Raw genomic sequence first — 14271 nt, 5'->3', positions numbered from 1 at the left:
TTTCACTTATTTTCGAATACGGAGCAATTTTTTCGGTCCAGTTGTAATCCCATCTCGTTCTTCAAACGGAAACCAATATAACTTAATTATGTCAAACTGATGTCAACATAATATAAATTGCTTAACCTCGAAAAAAGAATATGATCCATATTTATAGACGTCCCATTATGATGTTAGTGCTAAATTCTTAGTTACGTTGAATTGTCAATATGTCCTGAAAACATCGAAGATGATTATTTTATTATCCAATTTTTTTCAATTGCAGAGCTAACTTCTGAGTTAACTCACCGAAACACAAAAAGATCATCAAAATCTATCTCGCCGATCCGAAGAAGTTACTCAATGTAAACACGTGATCCGAATTATAAATTCCAACTTCCCTCAACGTTTGGATGCAATCCGAACTTCGAACCTTTTCTCGGTCAACAAGATTAATTCAAGGGGCGACTTTAAAACAAACGGTCGGCACGGAAGTAAATATATAAAAATCCAAACGAACAATGGAAAAATACTCCTATTCAATATCAGGACGAACGAATTGCGGTGCATTAAACTCGCACCGGTCCGAAAGTAACGCACCATTGTCACGTTATCCCCATACCGACCACATAATCCCGACATTCTTCCCTAAGGAACTCTAATTACTCAAATTAATTGATGTGAAACCGGGAGGTGAATAAGACTACATCAATGCCGGAAGAATACAATGGCGGGATGTCGAGACCCGAAAATGCCGGAAATATTTCATCCAGGCCTGATGAATCGACCGCGCAGGTTTTTCGAGTAAAACTCAACAAAGGGAGCGATTCATCATACTGTATTGAACATATCTCTTTGTGCGGCGAGATGGAAAATCATAGACAACAAATCAGGCTTTCCGGCAACGATCGGTTACGTTTTTATTGACAGAAGGCGGTGAATATTTCCAGGTTATTTCGCTGGATACGTTTCGAGAACAAGCAGGACGGCGTTATCGATACATCTTCATTATTTACGGTTAGTTTATTGCTGAAGAAACACCCAAGTTTCGATGAAATCCTCAATGTCCACAATGTTTGTGTGAATAACATGTTTGGGATTTTTTCTTCGATTTTGAGGTCCGATTTATGATGTAGTATACCAGCTGGTACGCATAACAGGCCAATAGGGATGTTGCTCATATTTTGAAATTGCTTATAATTTGTAGATGAGCTCTATAAAAAAAATATCTTCATGAAAAAATATAGAAAGTACCAATAAAAAATACCTAAATACAAAAGTTTTCAAAATTTCTGCTGAAACGCTCCATTGTGTCACAGTATTATGGTAACGTAACTGCATTAAAGAGTCAACCATACACAAACTAACTAGTTTATCTATGATCACCACGTGCTAATGGTCTGTCAAACTGAACTAATATCAGCTGATATTGACAGTCAAGTCGGTTTGATTATATCACCTGATGTTCTAAACTATAGATAAACTAGTTCTAGATAAGATTAGTTTGTCTATGTTCTAAACGTTTCAGTGCCATGACGTCAAATTGCCTAGATTGGCGTTCGCAGTCACCTGCTAGTCGATAAGAATTAACACAATTCAAATCAATTTTATTTTATTGAATTCGAGAAATAAGATAATGAAAATACTATTTTAGTATTTTAAAAACGGCCTTTAATGTGAAAAACCTAAATTTATTTGATTTTATTATACTCGTATGGAGCAACATCCCTATTGGATGTCTACCATAGTAAAACACTTTTTTTTTGGCAGAATTCGATCTTATTATTCGACATAGTTGCCTTCGATGGCGATACAGCGATTTTAGCGATGTTTCAACTTTTCGATGCCATTTTTGTAGTAATATGCCTAAGAACTAATACTGAATGAAAAATCGTGTTTTCCAAATTAATAATCAATTCCTTGAAACATTTTTAACTATTAACTCCTCAACATCTCGAATTGTTGGGAGTGTTTTGAGTCATGTTTGTTGTTGTTTTGTCTCACTAAATATATAATATTTCAGCTCCCTGAAGATGGTCACAACGATGACCGAAAGCTAGGATGATACAATAAATGAGATAGGTCTTATAGAGCTTGACTGCCACACCCGATTTCCCCGAATTACCATGTTTGGTATTTTTTCTCTATACTCGCTGGTATGCATCACAGGCCAATTGAGAAATCCACGGTGTACCATAGTAAAACAAATTTTTTTTGGCAAAATTCGATTTTATTATTCAACAAAGTTGCATTTGATGTCGACACAGCGATTATAGCGATCTTCCAACTTTTCGAAACCATTTTTGTAGTACGATTTGTCTTTCGCCTCAAAATAGGCCTCAGTTTCGGCGGTTACTTTTTCACTGACGCTTAATTTCTTTCCAGCGAGCATTCTTTTGAGGTCTGAGAACAGGAAAGAGTCGCTGGCGGCCTGATCTGGCGAATACGGTGGATGCAGAGGAAATTCGAAGCCCAATTCATGCAATTTTGCCATTGATTTCATTGATTTGTGACACGGCGCATTGTCTCGATGAAACAGCACCTTTTTTTCTTCAAATGGGGCCGTTTTTAACGATTTCATCCTTTAAACGATACAATAACGCTATATAATAATCGCTATTGATGGTCTGCCCCTTTTGGAGGTAATCAATGAATATTATACGTTGCCCTCCTCAGAATTCTGATGTCATAACCTTGCCAGTTGACAATTGTGTTTTTCCTCACTTTGGATTCGGTTCATCGTGTGCAGTCCACTCAGCTGACTGTCGATTGGACTCCGTAGTGAAATGATGGAGCCATGTTTCATCCATTGTCACATATCGACGCCAAAATTCAGGTTTATTGCATAAACAGCTTCAAACACTGCTCAGAATCATTAACACGTTGTTGCTTCTGATCGATTATGAGCTCGCGCGGCTCCAATTTTTCACACAGCTTTCTCATGTACAAATATTCATGAATGATATGATGTACACGTTCAGAAGATATATTCACAACGTCTGCTATCTCGATCAACTTCACTTTACAATCATTCAGAATTATTTTGTGAACTTTTCTGATTTTTTTGTTGGTGATAGCTTCTTTTGGGCGTCTACCGCGTTCACCGTCTTCGGTGCTGATTTCACCACGTTTAAACTTAGCATACCAATCAATGGTGGTTGATTTTCCGGGTGCAGACTCCGGAAACTCTTTATCAAGCCAAGATTTGCTTCAACTGTATTTTTTTCCTTCAAAAAGCAATATTTCATCAGCACACGAAATTCTTTTTTTTCATCTTTTTTCAAATAACAAAAGTAGCTACACTCACAACGCAATATCTCACAAACTAATGGTCGAACACGTATCGTTTGAAGATTGGTACTATCTACAAATCATTTGGATTTGATACTAACACCACCGTCAGTTCATCAGACCGGGGACTTTTCAATTGGCCTAATAAGTTGTAAAACGCCTTCCGATCTATGCACCAATAAACGACAAACAACAACTGACATTCGACTGCGACGAATAATAAAATCACCCCTAGATCCGGTATCTTCAACTCCCAGTTAATTGAATCTATAGGTTTGTCAGTTGACAGTCGCCAGAATAATTGTCGAAGACATCCGAGTTCTTGGACTCCTGAATTCATGTTATAAGGAAGCGTCTGCTTTCCTCAATTGATCTTTTCAGCTTTTCCATTGATGCTGAAGGTTTGGAAACGAAAAATCCTATTGGGAAAACACTTTCTCATAAATTCCGAATTTTCTGTTGGTATTCAGTGAATAATTATATCAAATATTTCCGGTTTTTGATTTCATTCAACATATAGATGGAAAAATATTGAAATCACGCGATACACGGGCAAATAATTCATTGCAGTAGTATTTTATGAAACGTACGAATGAGGGACTATCCTTTTCCGTATGAATTCCGTTTGAATAAGTGAATTTCGTACCATGGTTTCACCCATCTGTCATCTATATCGATTTTTCTTTTTAATAAATAACTTACTTTCATAATTCTTGCAAAATGCCGACAAAAAATTAGGAAAAAAACTGAAGGAAAGAAGATAGTACATTAAAGGGAATCTAGTGAATCGGAATAACATTGATATTGCAGACTTATGTTTTACCTTTGAGATATAGAGGGTATTCGTAAATTGAAGGTACAAAGAAAAATTGGAGAAAAGTAGCTTTGTTTTCATAGAGGAGGTTTCTTGTAGATCTACTTTTTTGTGACGATTATACCAGTTTCTCTGCAGATTGAGTAGATAAGTACCAAAACATGTGATCTCAATAATTATTTGGATTTGGATTACAAGAGAATTGTTCGGAATTCGAAATTCAAATTAGTAATAGATACGACCAAACTACAAGAAACCAAAAAGTGTAGTATTGGACTAAAGTTTCTTTCACTTTTTTCTAAACTACCAGTAGTCCATCGAATAAAATTTCTGGGTGTAAGAAGCGGGCACTATTCAACTTCAATTCTAACTTTACATTGAAATATGTATGTCAAATTTGAGTTAAATATCGTGTGAAGGAAAGATGCTATGAGAAAAAACTTTCATACCCTGTATATCAGAAAAATGATGCGATAACTCTGTCATTTTTGTTTATATCTCCAGCCTGTAGAGCGTGATTTATCGAAATGTTCTATAAGTTCAAATTTGGATAATATGATCTGATATAAAGAGATCAACATTTAATTTCGCACTAGGGGTTTAATATCGTCATTACACAATCTAAATGCAAATTTTCACTTTGATGGAAATTGCAATATAGGAACAAAAATTTCGAACGGTCATATATACGGAACCCCTAGTCGAATTCAGCCCATTACCAAAATCACATACATTGTGACGAATTTCGATAATTCGAATGAGCTGAATTGATTAAAATCCAATTTTGAATAATTTTTCGCCCATAAATATTTTAAAAGAACGATTACCGAAAATTCTGGAAGGTTGACTTTCAAAATTTTCAAATATAAAAAAAAAAATAAATAAAAAATATAGAAGCTTTTTCGTTGTTTTTTCAATGTATAAATAAACAAGAAAATCACTACTAATTAATTATTCATTGTCAGTATTCAAGAGAATGTTTTTAAATTATTCAGAGATGTTTATGAAAACGAAGCTGTAAATCTCTATACTTATAAATTCAAATGAATTAAACTGCCAAAATATTTTACGTAGTTATATAATTAATTTGAACTCTCGTCACGCATTGTTAAGTTTTTATTTCAATAAAATTATGGTATATTCAACTATTTTCCAAGGGAAATTATCCTCAAAATATTTTGTTAGTTTCATAGAATGGATAATTAAACTTGATTTATGACACATGATCTTTTCAGTTTTTGAAATCATGAAATAGGTATCTTAAGGAAGATAGTTTATGATATCCTATCGAATATTTTTCTGTGAATGTCGAATTTTGTTCCTATATATAATAAGTTTCCGAAAAGCTCTGTACTCTTATCAGTCAGAAATGTAGATTGATGAAGCTACAATGTGGTGCAACAATTGTGCTAGCAATTTAATAATTCAGTGGCAATTAATTTGTTTCATTTTATTGAAAACGAGAATTGTTTCTTGGAAAGATCTCTGTATCCCAACTCTATAAATCAAAAATTACCGACACAATTTTCTGATTGACCCACTATATGCATTCACCTTTAAACTGCCCAAGAGACCACTATTCTTTTCAGTATTAAGTTGACTGGCAGGGATAACGTAAATATTTTGACTCATGTTTTCACGATTTGTTCGGTAGCTTTGATCATGCCAGTCCGCTGAAATAATAATTCAGAATCCATTAATTCCCAGTCATATTTAAGCCAACACGTTGAATAAGATGCATGGTCTGCACGAATCCCAAATCAATTCATTATAATCTGATAAGGAAGCAGGTTCTAACGGGATCTTCAAGATTTCAATAGGACCATTAAGCCAAAGCCCCCAAACAGCATCTCTGAGCCATCCCTGCTTTCGTCGCAGATGAAAATAATGTCCTCTTATTGTGGCCTTAATCAGATTTATACTTAAACTGGTAATGAACGTTTACTGTGTGGAGTCCCTGAAATTGTGCAAGTCATATATCAAGCAGGGCTTAGTTTTTTCGTCCATTGAGCATTAAAGTAGGATTTGGGAAGATGAAGTTTGGCTGCGGCCTGTACATTTAATCCTCGACGTAGATTCAGTCGAGTAGGTCTTCTTCCTTTTCAGTTTGTGTAATGGTTTAATCGATAATGTTTTCTCTGGTGCAGCTTTTCTTACGACCAACAAGGATAATGGGATTAGGAACTCATGTTTTGGCGATTTTGAATGCCGCTGCCAATTCTTCGACAACGAAGAACCGATATTTGCTTTCAATTCGTTCCAAACCATGCCATGTTTTTTATTACTTCACCAGAGCCAAGAAGGTTTTACTTTTATTCATAATTTCTTTCATCTTCTTGGTTCTATCCATAATGGACAAATAATTATTGAATATTATTTGCATATACCACTAATATACAATTCTTTTTGCGCTATAATGTCAAATATTATTTCCCGAGAACTAAATACGAGATAAATATGACCATATTTTTCTTCAATTGAAAGGATTGTCAGTTTAATACCTTGAGACTCTCAATTTTCAATAATTTCAAGCTATGTATATCACTCTGGATGATTTTGTGATTGGAGATAATGATAGAAATAATACACTACGTGTTTGTCATTGATATTGTTCCTAGAATTGTAAGGTTCCTTAATTGAAATCAAATTTTTATTTCAATGACAATATTAAGCTACATTTGTTTTAGATAGACTTGAAATAACAGAAAAATCTTGAATTATGATAATCTGATCAAAACCGATAATTAAATTACTATAATTCACAAGTTTATGGCATTACACGAATATCTAAAACGAAAGTGGCTTGATAATGCCATTGGAATGAAAACTTGCTTTTAAATAAAAAACCTTACAATTGATAGAAACATGTTATATTGTCTGAAAGAAAATTTCATTTCCTTTCAATACATCTTATGATATGCAGAAGTCATTTCTCATTTAATCTGAAAAATGCACTTTTCATCATTTTAATATATGTCTCGCTGAATTTGCTGATTGGCGGGGAATCTTCAATGTCGGTAGCTCAGTGGCTAGAGCAACGAAATAGTGATTCGGAGGTTGCGGGTTCGAGTCCCGCTCGGAAAGGTACTTTTTCCAGAATTGAAAGTTTGATTGCGCGCCAACAAACTATTTACCTTATATTCATTACACAGACGCTATAATCTATCATTTTCGAATATTATTAAATGGTATTCAATAGCTGCCAGCTCGGATGAAGTGGTTGGGCGATTCAGTTCTGTTTTTCCTGGTCGATAAATTTCATCTGTTCAAACAGGTTTGAATATTTTTCATTGGAAAACTCTCAACGAGCGAAGCCGTGTGGAAAGCTGCATAGAATTCTTCCATCGTAACTCTGTGAACCATAGAAGGCAACCAAAGGCCTCATCTACAGGAAGGAATCCATCAATGATGGTGATTCGAGGAATGAAAATAAATCAGGGCTTGTCTGGAGCCAACGCTACACAAGAGACAGCATTTGAAACATCGGTGGCAGAGTGCTAAGGAGACGTAAAACAAAAATTTCTCCAGCTGCTGAAGGTGCTGCGCAAGATACTCAACCATTTATATATTCCAAGAAGACGTATGAAATGGCCAAACTCTCTGAATAAAGCAATCATGAGAATTTACTATAAAAAATGGAAGAGGATGAAATCGTCTAATGACAAAAGCTGCTTAAGAATTTCACAGAAACTACCATGAACTGAAAATTGCTGAGCAAATAATAGCTCAGCAGGGTCGTATTAAGAAATAAACTTGTACCTGATGTGTGCACTCCTTAAGAAATGAAAAATAAGCACTCTCTATACTGATCACCAATCCCCCAAAAACCTCAGAACATCTGAATTGATTATGTGGTTCGAATACTTCGATACTTCCCAATTTGTCACTCAGAAGGAAATAGTTGAATAATGAATAATGTAACCAAAATTGAAGCCTGCACTCGAATAGGGAAAGAAATTAGAGTTTCCCTCCTAGAAGTTAGTTGGAACCACTCCTGATAAAGTTCGAGTTGAGAACACTTCTCGGTCGGACACATACAGATTCATGAGAGCGGTGAAATTTAATTTGGAAAGGCATTAGAGTAATCACTGGGAGCGTATTCGATATTATTTCAGCACCTAAAGTCCGTCTCCGTCAGGATGAGGGCGGCATTTCTCGAATCAATAAGACACCGCTTATATCTCGTTTCATTCCGTTAGACATTTGAGGCCAGACTGCGATTTTAATCTCTTTGTGTTTTTAGGGTGTTCTAGAAGTTTCACTTTGCCCTGATTAAAACAATATCCTATTGCTCATCATTCTTGCTTTTTGAGATCGATATGCGTGGAGTTTTCCTGATGGGACATAATTCCTCTCCTTTTGGCCAAAGCTGGCCACTTCTGGGCGATTCCTTTTTTCAGACGGCCCAATTTTTGACAGTACAGTTCTGAGTTAACAGTTGTGCCGTAGGAGAGCAGCTCATAGTAGATAATTACCTGGCAATTCCACCAAACACACCGCAAAACCTTTGTGGCCGTCAATACTAGCTTGGCTCACCACATTTCGATCACGACCGTTTTCGCTTGACGTTGTCGTAAGTGATCCACTTTACATCACTAGTCACCAACCTCTCCAAAAAAAGGTCGATATTGTTGCGATTCAGCAGCGATTCCCAGTGTTCGGTCCATGAGGTTTTTTGCGTGAACTCGTATGGTACTCATACATCGAGGTTCTTTTTGAGACAAACCCTCTTCTTGGATTTTTTAGCTTTTAGGCAACCCGGATTAGGAATTTTACGAAATAGACCTCGCTTCATATAGGTACGGTTGGAAAGTTGTTTGGATGCTTTTTTGAATCATATGATTTTTTTTTCTCATCTGAAGAATGAAATGCATAAAATGTAAATTTCAAGTGTGATCTATTTTCTTGTTTTCTCGATGAATTAAAAAAATGCTCCCGTTTAATTATTCAAGGGTTTCCAATAGAAATTATACAATTTGAAATGGTAATAATTCTTGTTCATCAGATATAATCATGGCATGATACACAATTTGCCCTCAAAAAACAATAGAACCGTCACAAAAAATTTGCATCATTGATGATACTATTCTTTTTTTCATAAACCTAAATAAATAAAATGATAATAAAACTGTTTGAGGCCGAATAAATCCAATATTTACTTACTCAGGTTTCACTATTAATCACAACGTCAATTCGTAAACGAACAAATTCCACGAACACAGCACACTATAACAGAAAACGCATCTACAATTCATAAATCGAAATTCACTTAGATCTGAATCACTCAACTGTGACACAACAGTATACTCTCAGGAGAATAATTGGAATTTTTCCTAACATGGCATACAATAAGTACTTTTATGATGATCAACATCAATATGTGGGTGGGGAGTATGTGGAAGGGGAAACACGTATTTTATTTTCATGAAAAAAATTGTACGAATCAAACATCTAATTCATTCTGTATTTTGTGTAATCTGCAGTTGTGAAACATTTGCATTAATATCATTGAATATACAAAATGCTACGAAAAAAATTCGCACATAAAATAATAAATTCGAAAGAGTTGCAATAAAATTGTTGCTTATCATAATAAAAATTAAGCGTGCGTATCATTCAATATATCAGACGAAGGACCCTATTCAATGCACGTAAATATGCAACAATGAAACTGCATTGATAAAGCTGGCTAATCGACTACGTATAAGCATTTATGAATCCAATCATTCACTGAAAGGAAAACAAATTAAAACACGTTCGATGCTTTATTAAAATCTAATGCCGTTTTCAGGATATGAACAAGCCATAAGGAAATCATTCCTCTGGCGCCAGAAGCGTAAACCTGTGTTCGTTTCTAGAATATTCATACACAACAATGAAAAGGGAAGTATATCATACATAGTATTGGAATGGTTTTATTAGCCTGAATGTATCTTGATACGTAAACAGAAAATGGAACTCGAAAAATGTGCATTTGCACAATGAAGAGTTTCGATTCTACAATTTTCTCAATTGCTTCGTGATATGAAAATATAACGGTTTCAGAAGTGATATAGTCTCATATTTTGGTTTTAATCATTTTATTGTGCTATTGAAATAAAAAGTTGTATATTGTTCTTCGTATTCCTTGATACGGGGTTTAGTTCATCCTAAATACAGAATGTTCAATTATTGCTCTGAAACCGGTCTAGATATTCGTGAGTAATACCATCAGGACATCTTAGTTTTTCGAAAAAAATCGGAAAAGCAGGTTGCTAAGTGATATATTAACAAAAAGCATGATTGCTGTCGGCAACAACACTTTGCACGAATGCTTTTTGTTAAAAAATATTACTTTGCATTATGTTCTTCGATTTTTTTCACAGAAAAATTGAATGACCGAATGGTATCGTTATCGAACGCATTTAATGCGTTTGAGCAGAGCATTGGTAGACAAACGGTCAACGAGAGACATGATAAAGTGTGTTTACAGCATGACAATGCTCGACCCCTTGTTGCGAAAGAGGTCAAGACACACTTGGAAACGTTGAAATGGGAAGTCTCACCCCTTCCACAGAATTCTCCAGACTCCAGTTTCGATCAATGGCACACGACCTGGCTGAGCAGTACGCTCTTATAAAGAAGTGAAAAAATTGGATCGATTCGTAGATCGCTTCAAAGGAAGAAGATGGGAGAAAGTAGAGGCCATTGATGGACAATACTTCAAATCATAAATGTATAACCAGTTTTTTTTAAAATAAAGCCCCGAATTTCGGAAAAAAACGGCGGAAGCAAAGTTGTACGCCTATCTAGTTCTTGAAAGTCTAATCTATGACGACATTGATTGAGACAATAGTCTTTTTGTTTTTAAATAGCGTATACTGAAACTTTTATGCACACCCTTAAATATCCTTAAAATTAATTATTTCCTGAACATAACAAATTTTCTTCACGATAGCCAGAATCCATAATTATAGCCACCTAAACTTATCAACAACAAAGCACATAATTGTGGCCTTCCGAAGTCAACTGGGGAAAGAGGCCAAGAGAGGGAACAGCTTGGCGTTGGCCACGTGTCTATTCTTCAGTTGGAATACCTAATTGGAAGGGTTCCTTTCAATGGATCCCCTCGTTCTGCGTTCAAATTGACGTGTGTTTGTGTTGAAAAATTCCCTAATTATATCAGCAGATGTTTACTCCTTTATCGCATGAACCGAATTTCAATAACCATTCGAGTACTGCTATGGAAATAGGCGGTCATTAGTGATCAGGCTGTTTCGTCGATTTGAATTGGATCGTTACGTCAGTTTGAAGTTTGTTGAATGGTTTCAGGCTAAGTCCTATGCGTAGGGTGCAAAAAATATTCAAATATCAACATACACTAAAGGATCCAATTGACGTTGTCGTGTTATGAATTTGGATTCGATTGGGTGACAGACAAATTTAATTCAAACTGACGTCATTCTTTATTCTGCAAATTGGTAATAATACGGGACTCGAAGCCACCATGATGGTTGTAAATAATCTTGGCCCTTCTATTCCTAATTTCCATTTTTTTTAAATTCAGAACCCACTTCTGGGTCCATTGTGAATCTAAGTCATTTATAGACTAGAATACTCACACAAAACCCAATTATATGACACTTCACTCAAGTCCCAAACCTAACCAGTAGAAACACATTATTTCTCAAAAATTTGACTTTATTCATCAATATAGTCACGTTCAAGATTAAAACGTGTACTTTTAGTTGTCAATACCTTTTTTTTAGAAAGACACGTTCTTTCTTCTGAAGTAAGCTTCAACCTTGGTAATCAGCCAAATTTTAAGTGTTGCCACCTTTAATGAATAGGTAATTATATAGGAAACAAGGTGCCCAAGATGACATCCTTAAGCAAAAATTGACGTAATTCTATACTTTCTCCAAGTAGCGCAAAACCTATCTACTTATAATCAGGTTCTTCCAAACACCCTTCAATTTATGAAAAATTAAAATCTGAAATCTAAATAACGGTAAGTTTCAAGCATATCAGGAAAATTGGAATAATCGTTCAATTGCCTGCAATCGGGAAATTAAATAAAACTCTATGGAAAAAAAATTTTGGTAATTTATACTTTTTCGGCACACCCTGCGTACTTCCCCAACAATTTGAGAATATACATTTTCTTGAGCTACAATGATACAGTTCCTGAAATTTCAGCGCCGCAATAGAGCGTGGTGGAATCGAAGGTGGAACACCCTGTATATATCAAATTAAATTTAACCTAGTTGGATTCGTTGTTACAGAATTATTAACTTCAATTTTTCTATATTCTGCTCAAGTTTTCTATGGTTCTGACTTCTGATGATGTGATCAGTTTGGAATTCTCATTTCATAATAAGAGTCAAAATCTCAACTACATGGGTCATGGAAACATTGAATTTTTTTGTTCGATATTTTTCCTCAATTATTTCTCCTTCCATCAGTATGAAATTTCGTAAAAAATTCGAAATTGTCATTTCACATCTATATAAGTACTCAATTTCTTTCAGACCGAATCTGTAAGTCAAGCCTCAAAAACAGTTCCGAAGGAAATATTTTGAAATCCTCGAAGATAACTAAGCGTTCTGAAATTCTGCATTGTTCATTCACTCAAATCATAAATCCAAAAATACATCTGTATAGCATTATCTGACACTTACTTGAGGCATGGAATAAACATGACAATATGGAAAGAAAATTGGATTTCAAAATCTGGAAGTGCCCTCTGAAGAATGCAATTCGAGCGGTTTTTTTCAACTGCAACAGAGTAATTTTAAATTCATTCATCGCATTTCTGGTTTTCGAGATAGTTAGCTGGTTGTGGAGAGAATGCAGGAGCCGAGAAATTGCCATGAATATTAAAGTTTACAACAAGGTCAAGGGTTGAAATGCATGTGTTACATCAAGTCATACGAGAGAAGAACTGGGCGAGTCGGGTCACTGAATGCAGCTCATGAAAAATTAACGAAACCGTTACTGCAATGAAAGTCAGGAAAGCCATCAGTTTTTTTTTTATTTACGGTTTCGTTTATTTGTCGGCGCATTTGTTCTACTGTTTGGAATCCGGAGGTAGCTATCATTCGTTTTGTGGTTTTATTCGGGTGTGAAGTTTCCGAAATTATTTTTCATTTCGTTCGTGACAGTATTTCAACAAGTTTCGTTCAGACGATTTATATCAATTTGCCACAATGAAGTACTCTTGCCGAGATTTTGTCAGCAGCACCGTTCTGACGTAAAAAAATCGGGAACAGCACTGACTTGGCTTCATACATTCGACTATCGCGCCTTGGAGATTACAAATTTGAATATAGGTACATAGGCGTACAACTTTCCTTTTGACTTTTTTTTTTTTAATTCGAGACTTTATTGTATAAAACTGGTTATACATTTATGATTCACGGTATTGTCCATCTCTGACCACTGCTTTCTCTCATCTTTCGGGCAGCATACGAAAATCCTGGTCATCTTTTGAAGCGATCCACGATCAGATGTGCTAGTCAGCCAGGCCATGTGCTAATGATCCAATCAAATGATAGTCCGAGGGAGCAACGTCTGGAGAATACGCCGGGTGGGGTAGGACTTCCCATTTGAACGTTTCCAAGTATCTCTTGACCATTTTCGCAACATGAGGTCGAGCATTGTCATGCTGTAAAATCACTTTTTTTGTGGTAGTTTGTTTTTCAATGCTCGGCTCAAACGCATTAATTGCGTTCGATAACAATCAATGCCTGTGATTGTTTCAGTCGGTTTTAACAACTCATAATACACTACGCCGAGCTGGTCTCACCAAATTCTGAGCATGACCTTGAAACCGTGTATATTCAGTTTGGCCGTCGACGTAGAAGCATGGCCGGGGTATCCCCATGATTTGCTTCGCTTGGGATTATCGTAATGAACCCACTTTTCTTCTCGAGGCACAATGCGATGTAGAAATCCCTTCCGTCTTTGCCTTGCAAGCAGCTGTTCACATGCAAATTAATGCCGTTGAACATCTCTCGGCTTCAACCAGTTCGGCACCAAATTTCCTTGTTGCTGAATCATTCTCATGGCTTTCAGGCGTTTTGAAATGGCTTGTTGCGTTACTCCCAATTATCCTGCCAATACTTGTTGCGTTTGACACGAATCTTGACCAAGTACCTAAGCTTATTGTATGACATCTACGATCTATTTACTTCAACTACCATTTA

The 14271-nt window shown here is 35.7% G+C and overlaps 1 protein-coding gene across 12 annotated transcripts in view; it reads right to left on the bottom strand.

Moving 5' to 3' along the window:
* Window positions 1-14271, bottom strand: part of LOC123677093 (fat-like cadherin-related tumor suppressor homolog) — a 439236-nt gene that overhangs the window by 345584 nt on the left and 79381 nt on the right. Inside the window, exon 1 of one of the 12 annotated variants that reach the window (XM_045613561.1) lies at window positions 9248-9369. The exons of the other annotated variants lie outside the window; for them this stretch is intronic. The gene's annotated coding sequence lies outside the window, so the exon portion shown is untranslated. Of the gene's footprint in view, window positions 1-9247; window positions 9370-14271 lie in introns of those variants that run through there. 12 annotated transcript variants of the gene reach the window in all.

Source organism: Harmonia axyridis, chromosome 3 (genome assembly GCF_914767665.1).
Source record: "Harmonia axyridis chromosome 3, icHarAxyr1.1, whole genome shotgun sequence".
NCBI lineage: Eukaryota > Metazoa > Arthropoda > Insecta > Coleoptera > Coccinellidae > Harmonia > Harmonia axyridis.
Note: the sequence above shows the minus strand (reverse complement) of the source record. Positions and strands in the feature narration are given on the sequence as shown.